We start from the raw sequence: 21,458 nt of genomic DNA on the forward strand, positions 1-21,458 counted from the left end.
GAACATTCAACTGAAGACAACATTCCTTCTTTCTAAAAATGTTCAACTTTCAAAAATTCAAAATTTATTGTCATTATTTAATGAAATAATAAAGAGATGCTGATGCTTTTTCATTGGATTTTGTTGCATGAAAAATGCTTAAGTCTTAAGTGTTAGCATTGAAGTGAAATATATTTACATTAATACAACTATGTTTCAACAGGTAAAATAAATATTGATTGTTACAATGAATGAGAGATTGTACAGTGCAATACATATGAAGAATTAACATGATTCAATATTTCAAAAGCACTTTGCTGTGATGTCGATTGAGTATTTATTAAGATCAGTGAACTAAGGAATAAAACATAGTAGCTAGCTTTACGTATTAAAGAAAAAATGAGACATTCAGTAATTATTGAACAAAATTCTTTTCTGAACTCAAAAATATATGCAATATACAAATTGCGAATTTCTTTTCACTGGATTCCTTGTAGAGATGGTACGTTGATTAATATTATAATCAAAGTGTCAGAATTAGGAAGAGAATTAATAGATCATGAAAATGAGCATGAAAATAAACAAACAATGAAGTCACTGCTGGGTGGTATATAAAGCGATTGTAATAATTGTGTCATTATTGCACAATGATGAGTAATGTTGGAATTGAAACAACAAAAAAATCAACACTTCTTTTCTTACAATGCAATGAAAGCAATAATCATTTTGTAGCATGCATGATTGGAAAAAGCAGTCTTTTAATATGACATACAGTGAAGACTAACCTTTTTGCAAAAGTGTAAGAAGCTCATAAATTCAAAATGTAGCGTTTGTTGAATTTGCAACAAAATGGTTATAATTTGAATTGTCTTTTGCACACACACAACAGAAGAGGAGCTTAAAGATTGTTAGAATATTTTTTAAAAATGTTTCCAGTGTTATTGTATTACAGTCACTATCCATGATAAATTAGAATTATTGGTTTAAACAACAAAAATTTTCATTAACGACGGAACTGAAATGTAAGATATCAAATGCATTTACTGCATGGACGAGTAAACAAATGCTTACTGTTGTCATTAGTCTCAGGAACAATAAGATACTCAGGTTATTCCACTGAACAGTAATTAGCTGATGATGAATATCTTTGTGTCGCTTTATGTGCACTGTTGTGTGAACATTGACTTCAAGAAAATTGAGATATTTACATGAATTAGGAATAGATTGATATTTGGGTGTTAAGGATCTTATTTACGATTAGACTTTTTAAATAGTTGATAGAATTGCTGAGCAAAACACACTTCAGACATCATGCAATAAATGAGATAAGTGATTGTGAGAAATGAAGTTCAGTCACTTCAATAACTTCAGTCTGGAACAAGACCTGAATCAGTAGTATCGTTTATTACGCTGTTGCAAGAGGGGTGTGGTGTCCACTGTCCACAAGGCACACACACACACTGAATTTAACGAGTACACAATATTTATGTAATTCGTTATTCTTCCCTCCTCCCATTGCTCGTCCCCTGTTTACATCTATTTCTAATCTAAACCGGCTGTTTATCTCTGAACTCATCCAGCCTCATCCCTGACAAAATGTTTATCTCTGGCCTCATAAGGCCGTTTGACCACCTCCCTCTGTGGTCTAATTGTTATTTATCCTTCTTCACTGCCATCTGTTTCCGTGCTAACCAAAGCATAATTTCTTTTTATTCTTTATTTACACCGAGCCTTATGACCTTTTGATGGTTTTTTTTTATTCCTGCTGAAGCGGGAAACAGATGCTTGTAACTGTACAGGCATATATAGCTTATCCTACACCCCTCTCCTCACAGCACCTTAACTGTTTGTCTATAACATCTACCATTATTTGCAGACACATTTCATTCTTGTATGCACATTTTAGCTAATACAAAAGCAATAATATATTTCATTCACATAGTTTTCATTCTTGTTAATTCAGCTCTTGGCTGAAGCAATTATACATTGGTGTGAGTTTATTTACCTTGAATAAACAATTATGATTGCAGAAGTAACGCTGCTTTACATATAGCCCACAGTGATAAATATGCAAAGTCAAATTTCAAATGAATGCACTTGGATATTTTCACAGCAGTTCAATCTCACATTCAATATAAATAGATGAGTGGAAAACGAAAAACAAATTTCACACAATTTATAAACAGATCAATAATTAAAAATGGATAAATAAAAGGATTTGGCATTTGTTTATTTGACTGAACAAGAAATTTATTTTTTCTCCTCATTTTTATAGCACTGGAGCATCAAGTTCTATGTACTGTTTGAACTCAGCTCTTCAGAACAAAAGAAAATCAAATATCATTACTTTGTATATTTCATCTGTATGACTGCAACATTCTCAAATATTTTCCAACGAATATTGATTGAGTGGAATTAGATACATTCTGTTATTAGTGACCTGAAAAAATAAATAGCAAATACTGTGATTATTGGAATGAACAACAGATGGAAACATATCTAATATTAAATTGAAAGGCAACTCAATTGATTCTTAGATATTTTCTAATCAACATTCAGAGCTGCTCTGGCACAACTCTGTGCAAGGTGGGAATTGAAACTGTACCTCCTGGTCTGGTAACAGAGACACTATCAGAGCTGCACAACATTCCTTCATAATGTTCCCAACCAGGCTGGGCAGGTCTACAATCAAATGCTCACTGTGGTTACTCAAGTGAAAAATAATCAGATGTTTATTGTGATAATTGGATTGGAATTAAATGGATGGATCCTGTGTGTAATGTACTTAAAATTAAATAGTAATTTACAATAATGATGGGAATTAACAGATGTCTTAATTAAATATGATTTTATGATAATTTGTGGAATGACAACTTGACAGATTTGTGTGATTACTGTAAATTGATCAATAAAAATGAATACAATCATTCTACATGTTCATAATAGTTTCTCATTTTATAAAATGCAACGTAAATTTTGTTTGTTCTACATGTAACTTGGAACAAAATGATGAATTGGTCAGTCAATGGGACTATTCAGCTGAAGACAACTTTCATTGTTTCTGAAAATGTCTGGTTTCTAAGAAGACACCATTTCCTGTGATTGTTTAATGAAACAAGAAAGATGTCAATCCTTTTTTTGTGTACTTCAAAAAAATTCATCGGAATTTAAATAATTGTGCACAAGAAAAATATTCAACTATTATTGTGATTAGAAGCACAATAAATGTTAACATTGAAGTGAATTACAATCAAATCATTTCAGAAGTGTTTCCAAGTTTAAAATGAAAAGCAATATTCACAATGATTGAGAGATTCTACATTGCTAATTCCTTGCAATAGTTATTATATGGAACCATAATTCCACACTTACAATCTTTGCCAAATTGAACAATTATTTAATATTAGCAACAAATTGATTTTAAAACTACTATTAATGAATTTAAGAATAATTAGGTATCTCATCTTACTATTCCACTGAGTAATGTGCAGAAATGGTAAGAAATATTGCAGTGTAAAGTAACTGGTGTTCTTTGAATATCAATGACTGTGATGACTGTGATCTATCAAATGAGCAAAAGTCAGATATTTACACAGGATGTCGCAAGGGCAGTTATTAGTCTTTTTTTGGGTGTATTGGCCCGACCAAACAGGTTTTTATATTGTAGCATTCACAATAAGAAATATGGAAAATATTAATAACACATTAATGTAGACTTCGTAACAAGCACAAAGTGCTGCGTAATTATTGTAATTGTTAATTGTTTCTAGAATATTGATAGATAAATTAACTTAATATTTTGAAAGCACTTCGATTGCGTCATAATTAAGATTGATAAACAGAAAATTAATATATAAAAAGTCACTTTAATAATTATAAAAAATACTCTGCAACAATTGACACAGTTCAACATTGGGTTTTTTTTTGTTGAGTCATGTTTATTTTTTTAATTTTTATCGTGATAAATGTTTAGACATCTATGTCAGAATAAGGAAGAAAATAATTAGACCGGGAAAGTGAGTACTATTGTGAACAAAAGGTTAAATAAATGACATTTGGTACAGAAAATTATTTTGCACAAAATGACTGATAATTATGTAATTATTGTTCATTGACAACTAATGCTGGAAGTAAAAGATTCTAACATTTCCAAAGCAGGTTTTTTTTTTCTTATAATGAAATTAAAATACAAATCATTTTGTATTGATTTGAAAAAGTGTCATTTAATGTGATATTTGAGATGAAGAATCGTTTTTTCCCCCAGTGTAGTCTTTTCAATAATTTAAAATTTTGTGTTATTTGAGCTAAAGAACAAATGGGTGTACCTACATTGTTTTCTTGCGGACAAAAGAAGTAAAGTCAACAACATTTTTATGTTTCGTAGAGTTAGTTAGCAAAATGCATTGAAGCTAATCATGCATGAAGTGAGATAAGTGAGAGAGAGAGACAAATTAAATGTTCAAATGAACATGTCGATATTTTGAAAGCATATCAATCTTATGAATTATGAATTGGTGGATGGAAAATAAAAACATATTCCTGACAATTCAAGAATGAATAGTAATAAGAAATTTAATTTGTTCAAAGCACATAACAATATTTAGATGAATTGCAATATTTAGTTACAATTGTAGGTGATCAACTGACCAATGAATAATATGAAGTTGCATTTGGTTATTTTGCTGAAGAGGAATTTTGACTGTTTATTTTTTCATCTTTATAATACTGGAGAATAAGTATTTATGTGCTTGAAATGTCTGAACTAGGTTCTTTCAAACAGAGAAAAAAAAAATCAGTGAGTATCATTTCTTAGACTCTTCCAACTTTAAGATTGCAACATTCTCAATTACTTTTTCAAGGAATGTTGAACTAGCAGATATGATACGTTTTATTCGTCACCTGAAGAAAATAAGTAGTAGATATGGTGATGATTGAAATGCACAGCAGATTGAAGTATATTTCATGTTGTTTTGAAAAGCAGTTCAATCTATGCCAGGTATTTTGTCATGAATATTTTGAGCTGCTCTGACACATCTCTGCTGAAGGTGGGAATTGAAATCATTCCTCCTGATCTTGTCGTAGAGACACTGTCAGAGCTCCACACGGACCCTTCATAATGTCCCCACCCCCGGAAGGGTAGGACCATAGTCACATGCTTACTGTGGCAACACAAATGAAAACGAATCAGATGTTTATTGTAATAATTTGTATGGGAATTAATTACATATTTCCTGTGTGTAATGAACTGACAAAATGAATTAGTAATTTACAGTAAAGGTGTAACAAAGCAATAATGACTTTAATTAAATATGAATCTCATGATGATCCATGATAGGAAAAAATGCCTAATCATTTGATCATTGTACACTGATGAACAAAAATCAATCAAATAGTTCCATATGTTCAAAGCAAGTTTTCACAGAATGAAAAGAAAATTAAAATGCTTTTGCAACATAAATGAATAGGAAAATAAATGAATTAGTCACACAATACGACTATTCATCTGAAGACAACTTCCCTTCTTTCCCAAAATGTTCAAATTCCCAAAGTTCAAAATGTACTGTGACTATTTCATGGAACAATGTTAGGTCCTTTTGTTGTACTTCAAAACATCACAAGAACTTTAAATTATTTTGTTCCATGAAGAATGATTAACTTGTATCGTGTTTATAAATACAGTAAATGTTAACATGTAAGTGAAACATAATTAAATCAATTCAACTTTTGCTAGGGTTAAAATAAAAATTGATATTTACAACACACACTGCAAATCTTTACATTATTTCATGCATGAGCCATAATTCCACAGATATACCCTGAACTATATTGGACAATGATTAGATAACAGCAGCAATTGGATTGTCAAAGTTCTATCAGTTAATTTAAGAATACTGAGAAATCTTAGTTGATTATTTCACTGAACAATTTGGAGAAATGCCCAGGAATTATTCAAATGAAAAGTAATTACAGTTCTCTGAACGCTTCAGGCTGAGATTACCGTGATCATTCAAATGAGCAATCATCAAATATTTACAATGAGGCATCGAATGGGAAGTCATTGGTTCCATTATGGAATCGTTCAGCTGAACAGGAAATTGATTTTTATATTGTAGGGTTCGTACTCAGAAACAATTGATGCAATTAAAATGCGATTCTCACTATATTTGTTAGAAAGATTAACTCCAATAATTGTGCAATTATTGTAATGGCAGTGACTGGAAAAATAACATTATAATCTGAAAAAATAAATTGATTTAATATTCTAAAAGCACTTTGCTGTGATGATTATTGGATATTCATTAAGGTCGATAAACTGAGGAATACAATATAATGGCTAGCTTTATGGATTCACAAAAATGAGCCAGTTATTATTCAGCAGAATTGTTTTCGGGTCAAACATGCAGAATTACAAGAATGACATGTTACCATCCATTGGTTTGCTTCTTGAGACGTACTTTTAATTTATATACTTTTGATCAGACCAATGTTTCGACATTCCTGTCAGAAGTAGGAAGTTAATAAGTAGATAGTGAAAGTGCGTATGACAGTGAACGTAAGATACAGGGAACTTCCATAATTTTGTGATGATTGTACATTGATAAATAACTTTGGAGTAAAAAAAGTAAATCAACATGTTCAAAGCAGTTTTTTTGCTCATAACAAATTGAAAATTAAAAAAATCCTTCTGCAGTGCACATGATTTGAAAACGCATCAGTCACCAGTCACAAAAAAACATCGGCGCGAGACAATAAGACCCTTATGAAGGGGATTCGACTCAACAGGAATTCGAGGACCTTGAACATCTTCATGTCGTTCTTGCAAAGATTTTTAAGGTGCAAGCTCAAAGTGTTTTCACCTACTGGTTGTACTAAACCAAAATACATCATTTTATTTTGCAATACTTCAACTGGATTGGAAATCTGCTATGTATGGTGACGTTAGCATCCTCGCTCATTTGTAATAAAGCATTGTTATTGGTTTTAGCGAAATATTTCGTGTGCAATTACTGAAGTGAAATGTAAGAAATCAAGTGCATTTATTGGATGGAACAGCTCACCAAATGTTTATTGTGGTTCTTGTTCTCAGAAACAATAAGATACTTACTCAGGTTTTTCTCTGAGCAGTAATTAGATGACCAGGAAGATAATTGTGTGGTTGTGTGTGCCGTGTTCAGTGAGCATTTTTTTTCAATTACAACTATATTTTAAGAATATAGGAAGGGATAAATAATCGTGTGTTAAAGATCTTAATTAAAGTCATATTTTCTTTTAAAAATTACGAGAATTCCTTTGTGCAACAATAATTTGGAGATCTCAGTATTGGACTAGGGTGGACAAAGTTAAAAATCACATGACACCAGGTTATAGTCCAACAGGTTTATTTATAAGCACGAGCTTTCAAGGCTATGGCTCTGTATCAGGTGATCTGGTCTCTTAGGAGAGACACTACTAGAGATACACAAGTGCCTTTCATTATCGTCCCAACAAGGAAGGTTGGGATTACTCAAATGAAAACTAACCAGTGTTCATTCCAATAATTGGGCTGAGAATTAATTAGACTGTTTCTGTGTAATGGACTGAGAATGAAATAGTATTTCACTATAATAATGGTACTAAGCACATATGCTCTTACTTACAAATTAACATCAGATTAATTGGAAGAAAGATAAATCGACATATCATGAGCTTATTGTAAATTCATAAAAAATACAACTGCTGAATACGTTTAAAGCAGTTTTTCTTATAAAGAAAAAGATAATGAGAATGTTTAGCAGTCGGACGGAATCAGCAGAAAAGGTCATTCACTGTGACTATTCAGCTGCAGACATCTTCTCTTCCTTCCACAAATGTATAACTTGCAACAATTCCAAATGTATTCTGACTGATAAAGGAAAGAGCAAACACCTGTAAATTCTATTTTTTTGGTTATGAAAAAGTCACAAATTTAAATAATCTTACTGTGATCAGAATTACAATAAATCTTTGTGTTGAAGAAAAATATAATCAAATCAAATCAAAATATACGTCGATATTCACAATAATTGGCAGAGTGAACACTGCAATATCTTTCCATTAGTTGATGTACTGAGCCATATTTCCACTTTTCTATCCCTGACTGGATTGGTCAATGGTTAGATATTAGCAATAACTAAATTATTAATATGCTGTCAGTGAACTGAATATTAATGAGAAACTTCACATTGCTGTTTGAACGAGCAATGTGTCAAAATAAACAGCAATTATTGGTGAAATATCATTAGATATCTCTTAATCGATGAGGCTGTGATTACTTTGATTGTTGAAATGAGTAGTATTCCAATATTTCCAATGAGCATTGGATGGAAAATTGATACTTTTTGGTGTAGAGCTGAATTTTTTTTATTGTAGTATTGGCAGTAATAATCAATGGATTAAAGTATGATGTGCATCACACCTTACTGAATATTTTCAAGTTTTCTAACAGGTTTCTAGTCCAATCTTCAATTTAAAAAGGGTAATTTTGGCTCAGCACATCAGTAACTGCAAACATTTTCAACACATCTCCAAAGTTATTAATATTATAATTTTAAAAAAATCAAAAAATTACCTCTGTAAATGTCATTGACTCTATCTTTAGATTATAGTCAAGTTTGTTCTCTACTTATTTTCTTCCTATTTCTGACACCAGTGGCTAAATATTGATTAGATTAAATGTCATATGAGTGAGGTATTAGTTTTCTCTGAAAGATCTGTGCAGCACAGGAATGGGTCGTTTGGCCCGTAACGTTGTGCTGAATATAATCCAAAAGAAACTCATCCCTTCTGCCTATCCTTGGTCCATATCTGTCCAAATTATCTAAATGAACATTAAATAGCCTTAATGTATCTGCCTCCACCACAAACCCTTGAAGTTCATTCCAGAGACCTACCACTTCCTGTGTAAAAAGTAAATGCCCCTCACATGCCCCTTGAACTTCCCCTCCCTACCCCCCCAACCTTAAATGCGTGCCTCATAGTTTTGACGTTTCAACTCTGGGAAGAAACGTCCTGACTGCCAACCCTACCTATGTATCCCATGATTGTATAGACTTCAATCAATTCTTCCCCTCAGCCACCGCCACTCCACAAAAAAGCAGCCTCTCCAAATCCAGGCAACATCCTGGTAAACGCCCTCTGTGCCATCTCCAAAGCCTCCATACCCTTCCTGAAATGTGGCGAACAGAAGTGAATACAATACTTTAAGTATGCCTTAACCAAAGTCTTACAAAGTTGCAAAATGATATCCTGACTCTTGTAACCAGTTCCCTGACGAATAAAGGCAAGCATGCTATTTGCCTTCCTTACCACCCTATCTACTTGCATGGACACTTTCAGGGAGCCATGGTCTTGAACGCCAACATCCCTTTGAACAACAAAGCTGTTCAGGGTCCTGCCATTAACTATCTACTTTCCCTTAACATTTGAGCTTCCAAAGTGTGACACCTCATACTTGTATGGATTAAGCTTTACCTTTAATTTCTCTGCCCATAGCTGCAGTTTATCTTTTTCGTGCTGCATTCTTTGACAACCTTCTACATTATTCACAACTGCACTGAACTTTGTATCATCTGCAAGCTTATTAACTCACCCAATTAGGTTTTAATTCATGTCACTTCTATATATTTGTATCGTAACCAGAAGGGTTCCAGTACAGATCCCTGTGGAAAAAAGACAGAAAATGAGGGAAATTTCTTGAATAAATGTGTTTTTTTCAATGACAAAACAATTCTGATGAATAATCTCTGAAGTTGTGATTTTTGTTTTAAATTAACCCAATATTTTAATTCTCAGTTTACTGATCTTAATGAATATCCAGTACAAACTGCTTTTAATATATTGAATCATTTGAAGTGTTGAGTTCTAACATTAATTATTATTTGATTGTCATTTCAATTCTCACACCATCATGAGATTCACATTTTAGTTGAATCCATTATTTCAGTATCACAATGAAATGTTAACATTCTTTTCAGGTCAACGCACCTGCAATCTTCCAGAGTTTTCTCACCCAACACTCAGTAACTATCTCATTCTCTTACATTTGAATTCTCATATTAATGGAAGGATTATTAATCAGCCTTATCAATTAAGAGATGGCTAATTATTTTTCACTTCAATATTTCATTTTTTTTCAGATATACTGCACAATTACATTGCAATAAGGATTTTCTTATCAACCTTAAATTTGGTTTCAGCCATTTTAAAACTAATTATTGCTAATGTCTAACTGGTAATCATTGTTTAAATGCAATATATCCAGCTGTCGATGTGGAACAATGACTCAATACATCAACTGACAAACAATATTGCACTCTACGATCTCTTAATCTTAGCAAAATAATTTTCAGTATGGAAGCTTAGTTGGATTGAATTGGCTGTGAGCAAAAATACATTCTGAAGAAAGGTCACTGGACCCAAAGTATTAACACTGAATGCTTCCCACAGATGCTGCCAGACCTGTTGTGTTGTTTTCCAGCAATTACTGATTTTGTTTCTGAGTTCCAGCATCCACAGTTTTTTGCGTTCTTGTACTGATTGTATTTCACTTCAATGCTAACATTTCTATATTTCTGATTAATACAAAAGAGCTAACTATTTTTCACATTAAACATTATTTAAATTTCATGTTTCTTGTGTACACAAACCTGATTAACAAATGATTGATCTATTCTTTTACAATAAATCTTGAATTCTTAGAAATCACAATTTTGTGAAAGTGAGGAAAGTTGTCTTTCGCTGAGTATCACGTTGAATGGCGAATGCTTTATTTCCAATTCATGTGAGTTACAAAGCAGGTCAATGTTAATTTATGTATATGAATAACTGCTTCAAACACATTGAATTATTTGATTATCATGAGAATTATATTTATTTAAGATCATTGCCGCTTCGTTCCATCATTATTAGAAATTAGGAATTCTTTTTCTCCATTACACACTGGAGCTGTCTAATACAATCCTAGTCCAATTATCACGATAAATATCAGAGCAGTTTTCCCTGTGAGTAACCACAGTAAGTATATGATCATAGTCCTGCCCTTTCTGCATGGGAACATTATGGAGGGTTCTGGTAAAGTCTGTACTAATAGACCATGAGGTAGGCATTCAATTCCTACCTTAAACAGAGATGTGTCAAAGCACCTCAGAGTTGATTAGAAAATATCTAAGTGTCAATTGAATTACTTTTCAATCCAACATTTTCTCAACTTGTATCTGTTGTTGATTATAATGGTCACAATATATTGAATTTATTTGCTTCAGGTCACTGATTAAAGTATGAATGTTATTAAGGTAAGGGGGAAAGTTTTAAAAGGGATCTGAGGGGCAACTCTTTTCACAATGCGTGTTTGGCATACTGAGATGAGATGTGACAGGAAAGGCAGCGGCTGGTACGATTACAACATCTAAAAGACTTTTGGACAGTTACATGGATAGAAAACATCCAGAGGGATATGGGACAAACACAGGAAAATGGGACTAGTTTAGTTTCGGAAACCTGGCCGGAATGCCAATTTGGGCTGAATGGCCTGTTTCCGTGCTGTATCAGTCTAACTTTCTACAATTCAAACTTGACTGTGATAGGTAAAGGAAAGCAAAAACGGGTATTAATTCTGTTTTGTCTCCATAAAAAAGTGACATGAATTTTAAATAATTGTGTCACATGAAATAGTTCACTCTTATTGTGATTAGAAATACAATGAATGCGAGCATTAAAGTGAAATAGAATTGAATTAATTCAACTGTGTTTCCATGGTTAAAATAAAAATTGATTTTCACAATGATTGTGAGTTTGTACACTGCAATATATTCACATCAGTTCATGTACTGAGCTATTATTACACATTTATACCCCTTACTGAACTGAACAATAGTTACACATTAGCAACACATAGATTTTTGAAAATATATCAGTGCACTTCAAAGAAGGAGATATTTAATGTTGCTATGTGACTGTGCAATGTGTAGACATGAACAGCAATCATTGCAGTGAAAAGTAATTACAGTTCTCTGAATTTATAAGGCTGAGATTACTGTGATTATTCAAACGAGCAAAAGTCAGTTTTCAAAGCATGTTGGGTGCAAAATCATTGGTTCCATTGTGGGATACTTGACCTGAAAACAATAGTATTGTTACAATGCATTAAATTAAAATATGGATCTGACTATACATGTTAGAAAGACAAACAAATTATTCTGTAATTATTATAAAGATAATGAATTCATAATAAATGTTGGAATCAGAACAAATAAGTTGACTCAACATTTTAAAAGCACTTTGCTCTAATGTTGATTAGACACCATTAAGCTCGGTAAATTGAAGACTAAAATCTAACAGCTGGATTGATGGATTGAGGACAATAAATGAGTCATTCAGTAATTATTGAAAAGAAATGATTTTTGCTCAAAATGCAGACAATACAGAAGTAATGTATTTCATTTAATTAGTTTACATGTAGAAACGTTTGTTTTTAAATTATTTAATTTTATCCTGATCGATGTTCAAACATTTGTGTCTGAATTAGGAAAAAAATAAGGAGATAACGAAATTTAATATCAGAGTGACCACAAGATACAGTCCATGACATTTGATAGAAAAAGGAATTTGCATAATTTTGTAATTATTGAACATTGATAACCAATTAACTCCTCAGGTACTGAAGCAGTCCAACCCCAAGAACAACAAGATCTGGACAATATCCAGGTTTGGGCTGACAAGGGGCAAGTAACATACATCCCACACAAATGCAGGCTGTGACCATCACGTATAAGAAATGACCTAACCCCCATCACTTGACATTCAATGCTGTTACCATCACTGAACACCCACTATCAACATTATCCTGGGGATTGATCAGAAACTGATTTGGTCTCACCACACAAACACAGTGGCTACAAGAGTAATTCAACTCCTGGCTCCTGAAAGCTTACCCAACAGCTACCAGGCACAAGTCAGGAGTGTGATGGAATACTCCCCACTTGCCTGGGTTAGTGCCGCCCTAACAACACTCAAGGAACACATGGCCACTTCCATCTCGAAGGACAAAGGCAGCAGCTAGATGGAAATACAACTACCTTCAAGTTCCCCTCCAAGGTACTAACGCACCCTGACTTGGGAATATATGGCCATTCCTTCACTGTCGGTGGGTGAATGTCCTGGAAATCCCCACCCCAATGGCATCGTGGGTCAACCCACAGCAGGTAGACTGCAGCGGTTCAAGAAGACATCTCAGCACCAATTTCTCAAGGGTAACTAGGGACAGGCAAGAAATGCTGGGCCCAGCCAGTGACAACCAAATAACATCAAATAAATATTAAAATAATGTCTGCAAGATCAAAATAGCTCCAACTCTGTCCTAGCTACAATCTCTACCTCTTCTTATTGACAATGATAAAAGGTTACCTTGCTCAACTTTCTCATCAGTACAGTATTCCCCCCAGCCCTCTCTTATACCAACCAGCAGCATTTCCATCACCAGCAGCAACTCCGCTTAAAATATTTTGTCAGTAACTTTTCATTAACTAGTTACTTCAATTACAATGCAATCTCTACAAACAGACCAAGTACTTTTTCGGCAACAACAAATTTTCTAACAACTTTTCTTGATCTCTCTCTGCCATTCTTTTTGGTTATATGAGGTAGGGAGGGATGGGATCACCACAGTGATGTAAGATATATGTAACACAGTGAGACAGGAAAGCTAGTATGGCTCACGTTGACTCTTAGACCCCACACAGTGGAACAACACATTCACTGCATAATAAACACAATACAACATTTCAACCCGGCGTAACAGTAATAAAATGTGGATCGGTTGGACAGGCTGGATTTGTTTCAACCGGAGTTTGGGAGAGTGAGGGGTGACATGACTGAAGTGTCTAAGATCCTGCTTGGTTTGTTAAGGAGGATGTGGAAAGGATGTTTCCTCTTGTGGGTCATACGTGAACTCGAGAGAACTGCTTTAAAATTAGATTCACCCTTTCAGGACAGAGATGAGGAGATTTATTTCCTCTCAGAGGGCTGTGCAACTTTGGAACTCTCTGCCCCAGAAGGTGGGCTCAATGAATATTTTTAAGACACAGGTTGATAGGTTCTTGTTAAGGGATGTTGGGAGAAGATGGAACACAAATCACTAACAGATCAGGCCTGGCCTTATTGAATGATGGAGTGGACTTGAGAGGCCAAATGGTCACCTTCTGCTTCTTTCTCACATGACACCGGACTAAGAGCTTTGTTGAAAATTCATTCACTGGATGTCGGTGCCACTGGTTATGGGCAGCAGTTATTACCCAGAGGGCAGGAAAGTGTCAACCACATTGCTGTGGGTCAGGGGTCACATGTAGACTAGATCAGGTAAGGATGGCAGCTTCATTCCCTAAAGGACATCAGTGACCGAGATGGGTTTTTCCTGACAATCGAGAATAATTTCATCAATAGACTCATAACTCTAGATGATTATTGAATTCAAACTACTGAAACTGACTGACCACGTGGCTGTCAGTGAATCCAACACAAGTGAATGGAAACATTGCTCAGAGTCTGGTTCTGGAACATTCAACACAACCAGGAAATGGAAAGTGAATAATTAGTTGAAAATAAGGCCACTGTTCTGTTAGAGACAAAACCATTCAATGTTCAGTTACTGAACATTATTGACTCACAGAATATGTGAACCTGTAGAATCATAGTAAAAGTGGAAAGTAAACAACATTCTTGGCAAAGACAGAATGAACCAAGTTCTTGTATAAAAATAGCTCTGAACAAAGGGGCTGAATCCTCCACAAACTGACAAATCAGATTTGTAGATAAAGATTGGAAATCTTTAAAAAAAACTCTTCCCTGCTGATGGTGTGTGCTAGAAACCATTCTCAGGGTGAACTGCCACTTATTTCCTTTGAAGAGAATCTGTTTCCCCTCACAAAAGGAGGTGTGTTGCTCACTTACAGACAAAAGAAACCTGATCTGAGACTCGCAGGTTAATTAAGCTATTAGTGACAGTCCACTGCACACAGCAAGAGCTCAGACCACAACAGATTCTATTGAAACCAACAATGCAATGAAAATGGCGAATTGGTCTTTATACTCATGCAGCCTCTCTCAATCAAATAATCCTAGTCAACTTCTAAACATTTTAAAACTATTAATATCAATGAATATATATTTATTTCCATTCCTAATTTTCTCCAAAAAATGTACCTGATTATTCTCTTCAAAGTATATTTTAAATGGTGTACTCTAAATCACAATTCATTTCCAATTATTCTTAGTGCAAAACGACTTGCAAACTAAAGTAGTTTTCATGTCAATAATGACACTGGAAACTTTGTTATGTAGTTTAACCATATTTCCAAATATTGTTTTGGCTCATTATTGCAGTGAAGCTAAAATTAAAGTCTATTTATTTTCTCTGATATCCTTCCATTACTTTATTCCCTAATAACAATGCCCATGGTGTAATGGGTGACAAACATTAAATAAAATTGAATTTTCATTGCAAGAACTTGTACAAATAATTATATATTATTTAGTTCATTCATTGTTGAAGCTTGTCAGTTATTTTCATTGTATGATCACGTTAAATTCACTTAAATAATCACAGTAGAATTTTCACCTCTATAGATATGCAAAGTGAATGTCAAATTATTAATATTTCAAGTCAAACCAAATTTACATTATGTTCTGTTTGAATCCAGGAATGACGGAATATGTTGCATTATTATGATAAACAGGAACAAGTAAAGGTGGTGGCTCTCAGACGTGAGGCCTTAAAGCCAAAGGGCCAGGTGGTAGTTACAATGGGGGGAAGTACCTAGTGCCCCGCTCTCCTCAGAAGACAGTGAGGATGGTGACACTGGCTGGAACGGGTTAGATGACAAAGCACCCACGTATGGACAGAGGGACGGCAATGGGTGGGATGACCCACCGCCCTATAAGGTCCAGAAGGCCCTCTCTATGGCACCACTGGGACATGAAAGTTCAACTTAGACAGTAGGGAGCAACAAAGGGAACTGACAGAAACCAAACCTGAACCGTTCACCCGCTGAATAACAGATGTTGGTGAATGAACACCCGGCCTGATAGAGAAATGGTAATAATGGGCCTTATTGGGACAATATGGATGAATTAGTAGAGGTACACAGTCTCACCGAAGGTGATGTACGGACCCTCCCTCGGCCCAAGATGCCCTGAAGTGTACAGCAGAAACTGTACCTGCAATGAGAGGATGGGGGTGTGAGCCGGATCCCCCCAGAGTACAGCTGATCTATGGCGCCAGGCATTTACAGATATTACAGGGACACACTGGGGGAGGGGACAGGCTGAATGGGCTAAAATAACCTTGGTGACTCAGGGAATCAAGGGTAATATTGAGAATCATACAGAGAGGAAGCCTGAGGTGTGTAAGGACCACGGGGGATTACCAAACCCCAACCTGTGATGATGAAATCGATTTGATGTATTTAAAAGATGACATAGGACCTCAATTACCTGTAATTATAAACATGGGACTCCCAGTGGGAGATAATTCTAACCACATTCTGAATTGGGCCATGAGAGCTGAGGCAAACACAGAAACACAGGGGAGTAGCTGCAGTACAGGGAGGGTAATCAGACCCACAATGTTACAAGGGAAGCAGGAAAGGGCACATAGACAAGGAACGGAGGCACAGAGAGGGAGATAGTTGTTTATATTGTCAGTGGCCTGTATTCATGTCGATATATGCATAGCCCATGAATATTCATTGACGAGCTGTTAAGGGGCCAACACTTGCATGATTCTAACACCGGAGCATCTTTGTCAGTTACCTATAAGGATTTACCCCTCACCCCCTCAATTACTAAAATGAGAACAGTCGGAGAGGGAACCTGGGAAGCTGGATGAAGCAAACCTGTTCCGATGTCGACCGGGAGTATGACAAAATGTATTCAGGGATGGAGGTGTGACACTCAAAAAGAGACCATTCTGGGAGTTGCTCCTATTTATTCTAAAATGGCAACTATTGACATCAACACCCGAATTTAAACATGGGGATGCTCCGGCCAGGACTGGGACAGAAAGAAAAGGAGAGGCAACCTCTCTGGAGTAGCTACATTGCAAGGAGACTGGGACAGTCAGAGAATCTGGTGGGTTATAGCTCAGACCCACTCAGCGGTGTGTGTAACTCAAACAGGAAAGTGGGTTGTTATCTATCGACCCTGTAAAGATTGAGGGCCCTCTCACTCCCCACACAAACGGGATCTCATCAAAGCTGGGGCTGAAGAGGCAGTAATTGTGACAGTGATAGATTGACAGAAGCTGGAAATAGTCTGGGTCAATACCTGTGGACATTGAATGGCAGAAGAGAGTGGTATTTACTGACCGAGGAGAACAGTCCACCAGGATACTATTACCTCAGGGATCCCACAATATTCCAGTATATCCCACCGATGTGTGTTTGATGGATTGAGTCACACTGATCTTACCAATACCTCATCACCTCAAGCAGTGAGAAAGGACATATTCAGATATTAGACAGAGTATTGGGTCAGGTTAGACAGGACAGGCTTAACATTAACACACAGAGAGTGTAACTGGGAAAGTAGGGAGAGACGGAACTGGGACATCAAATCAGGAAGGGAGAGGGAACAAAAACTATGATTATAAAATTATCTACCCACACACCGTAAAGGGATCAGGCAAACTTTAGGATTGTTTAATTATTGTGAGAATTTTGTTTTGGAATTATCCAGAAATAGAGAACCATCAGGAGCCCTGGCAGAAGCGCGGACATTAACCAGGGGTGAGGGAGGCAAAATGCACACAGTCAGCATGCCTTTGGTATAGTTCATGACTGGGCTGGGTGAAGGTATATCACCCTGTCTGGGGGCCACATTGAGCATGAAGAACAGGTCAGAGAGTTAGTGGAAGCAGCTAACTTTCCCAGTGAAGCAGCAATAATGAAGATTAGAGCTCACAGGAAAGTAGAAACCCCATACCAACGGGGTAGTTGGTGAGCGTGGGTGAGCATACTTATTGAAACAGTGCAGACATTTGAGGAGGATGCAGTGGCAGTACCTACAGAAGCGAGAAAGGAAAGTTTAAAGATATTTCCAGAAACAGTCCCATAGCAGGAGAAACAAGAATGGGAAAAGGGTGGGGCAGTAATAGGACATAGGATGATCCAGCAGTGCCACTGTATAAGACAAACATGATGAAAAACATATCATGGAATGGCCCAAATTGATCAGGATAAAATGCAATATCGGATGATCAACTACAGGGGTGTTCTGGAACAAGAAGGTTTTGTCGAAGGGGTGTAGTCTGTACACGATGTGAGGTAGGGAAGAGAATCAGGATAAAATGGAGGCAGCAGCAGGGACCCAGGGGCCCACAGGAACAATTACAGATGGATTTTACATACACCCCCATCCCAATCCCAGGGAAGGAAATCCTGCTGGGTCTTAATAAACAGGTTTACTCATTGGGTGGAAACATTCCCCTGCAGATTCTGACCAAGGGACACATGCTCCAGGAAACAAAGTTAAGCAGAAATCCCATCTCACATCCCACCCCCAGAGCTCAGGGACAGTAGAAGGAATGAAGCAGACACTGAAAGCTAGTCTGACTAAGGCCCTGACAGAGACAGGCCGGGATGGGTTAGTGTACACCCCACAATCCTAATGAAACTGACATCAACCCCAGCAAAGGGAACCGAGCAATCCCCCTTTGAATTTGGACTATGCAGCTGCCAGAGGGTATGGTAGTGGGAGGGCAGGAGATGTACAGTGGCAAGAATAGGGTGAAACAATTTGTGAAAGAACTGACAAAGCAACTGCATGAGCTGAGAGGGGAAGTTGCAGATGGACAGAGAATCAGAGACTGGGAAAGGGAGCTCATAAACATCCGAGCTGACATCCCGAAACCAGGAGATCGGGTCCGGGGGGGGGGTGGAAATATTAGTGGAACGTATGAAAGAAACACATCAAAATGCTGGACTTGGCTGGGGGAGCCACAGAATTCCAGAGAGGGAACTCTTCCATCATGCATTCGTAAGGAGCTCTGAATAAACATTGGTCGTGCTGCTCAGCACAGAACTCAAGGCTCCTCTTTGATATTTCTCCCAGTAACAGTTGTGCAGGGGTATGTTGGTGGCTGGAGGTCTGTGACCAGTGCCTCTGTTCCACAAGGGTCAGAGCTGGGACATCTGTTGTTTGTAATACATATAAATGATTAGCCTGAAAATGTAAATGATTTAATTAGCAAGTTTGTAGATGGCACAAAGTGAAGAAGTTGTGAGTCGTGAAGAATGTTGTCAAAGGAAACATCAAGGACGAGATCAGTTGGAAGGTTATGCGGAGAAATTGCAGATAGATTTTAATTCAGACAAGTGTGACGTGATGCGTTTTGGGCGGCTCATTGTAAGAGGAATGTATACACTAAAAGGAAGTGCCCTGAGCAGCACTGATATACAGAGGGATCTTCAGGTGCAAGTTCACAGCTCCCTGAATGTGGTGAAGGAGGTGGATGGCAGGCTCGCCTTCTTCTGTCAGGGGAGTGAATATAAAACTGTCATTAGGCCACCTTTGGGGGATTGTGGGCTGTGTTGGGCACCGCATTATAAGGAGGATGTGGAGGCTTTGGAGAGGGTGGAAATGGGTTTACCAGGATGTTGACTGGATTGGGAGAGGTTGGAAAATCTTGGATTGTTGTCTTTGGAAAGTCAGTGGCTGTGGAGTGATCCGAGAGGCACAAACAGAGTGAATACTCTGAATCGTTTTCCAAGTGGAAATTACCAATTCCACAGGCCATAGATTTAAGGGGAGAGGGGGCAAGTTTAAAGGAAATGAAAACTGAAAGAACAGAAGATGTTGTAAACCAGAAAGAAAAACAGAAGTTTCTGAAAAAGCTCAGCAGTTCGAGCAGCATCTGTGAAGAGAAATTAGTTAACATTTCTGAGCAAGGGGGACCGGACCCGAAACTTTAACGGATTTTTCTTCACAGATGCTGCATGACCTGCTGAGCATTTCCAACAGCATCTGTGCAAGTTAAAAAGGAGTTGTGTCAGACAAGTTTCTTATGTAGGAGGTGGTCAGTGACAAGAAAGTACTTGCCTGAGAGATGGTAAAAGCAGAAACAATCACAATGTTTAAGAGGCATTTGGACAGACAGATAAGCGGACATGGGGTGGCAGGGATATGGATCATGTACAGGCAGATGGAATCAGTTTGGAATGGCATCATGATCCACACAGACATGGTGGGCCGATTATTCCGGTGCTGTACTGTTCTGTTTTCCAGGGGGGAGAATGTGTGGAGCGAGAGATAATATTTTGAGTATAATATGTCTCTTCTTTAGAACACACAGTAAGTTGATGCATTTTGAGAGAAGCAATGTAGAAAGGGAATATATATTTGAATGGCACAGACATAGAGAGCAGGACAGCAGGAATGCGGGACAATGTGTACAAATCCTTAAAGGAGAGAGAACATAAAGTATTTTGAGTAAACGTATAGGATGCTGGGCTTCATTAATAGAGGGAATGATAACATACTCATGGAAACGATGCAGACCGTTGACAAAGTTCTAGTTAGGTCACAGTCAATCATTGCATCCAATTGTGGCCACCAGATTCCTGGTTCAGGATGAGGAAGTTAAAATACCACAGAGGGGCCTGTTCCATACTTTGCTTCTCTTTCAGGATGCATTGGCGACTCAAGGGTTAAACATTCTCCTGCCAAAGGTCTTACTGCCGTATTGTAAGAATACAAGGCCTGTACTCTTCCAATACAGACTGAACACCTCAGTAGGGGTGAGGCGGACTGTACCTTCGAAACAGAACCTCTTGGAGCCACACATGTGGATTCCACCATAACACCAGATAGAGCAATTTGCCCTTTCCAGACAAGACGGAGAGCCCTGGGCACAACCCTGTTAAACTGCCTCCTGCTCCCATTGTCTTACTTCCCCTCCATATTAGCATAGGTAAGTGAATCCCCCATTTACTGAAAGAAGAACCTTTCTGCCTTAATCTCTTCCTGTCAACACATAATCATGAACAATACGATAATCAGTTTCTGTAATCCATCACACATTATCACAGGACATTGGCATTCATCAAGCTTTGTTAATTCATAATTACCAGCTTTAAAATAGGTAATGGCAATCGCCCATGTGACTGATATGCCTTTGTCTAATTCTTATTAAATATACTGTCTCTGTGGGTAAGGCAGAGATTCGTGAAAATGACTCTGTACAAATAGACACTCGGCTACTTTAGAGATTCTTTGAAACTCTTGCCAGCTGTCCGATAATAAAGCTACTGCTGTTGTATAGAAAACTTGTGTCGTCTGGATTTATGGAACAAAACAGACATTAACAAGGAAGGATATGAGTGATCTTCAGGGTGTGGAGTACAGATTTACTGGAGTGGTTCACTGATGAAGAAAATGCAGTCACTGGATTGATTTGAAGAGATTACTATTTT

The 21,458-nt window shown here is 36.8% G+C and overlaps 1 long non-coding RNA gene across 2 annotated transcripts in view; it reads right to left on the reverse strand.

Annotated features, from left to right (window-relative positions):
* Positions 1-4,545: 4,545 nt before the first annotated feature.
* The window catches only part of LOC140458764 (uncharacterized), a 108,963-nt gene continuing 92,050 nt past the window's right edge, over positions 4,546-21,458 (reverse strand). For both annotated transcript variants that reach the window (XR_011953666.1, XR_011953665.1), the window contains exons 4-5: positions 9,587-9,656; positions 4,546-7,861 (exon numbers count right to left, since the gene is read on the reverse strand). This is a non-coding gene — a long non-coding RNA (uncharacterized lncRNA). The remainder of the gene's footprint in view (positions 7,862-9,586; positions 9,657-21,458) is intronic.

This window comes from Chiloscyllium punctatum, chromosome 34 (assembly GCF_047496795.1).
Source record: "Chiloscyllium punctatum isolate Juve2018m chromosome 34, sChiPun1.3, whole genome shotgun sequence".
Lineage (NCBI taxonomy): Eukaryota > Metazoa > Chordata > Chondrichthyes > Orectolobiformes > Hemiscylliidae > Chiloscyllium > Chiloscyllium punctatum.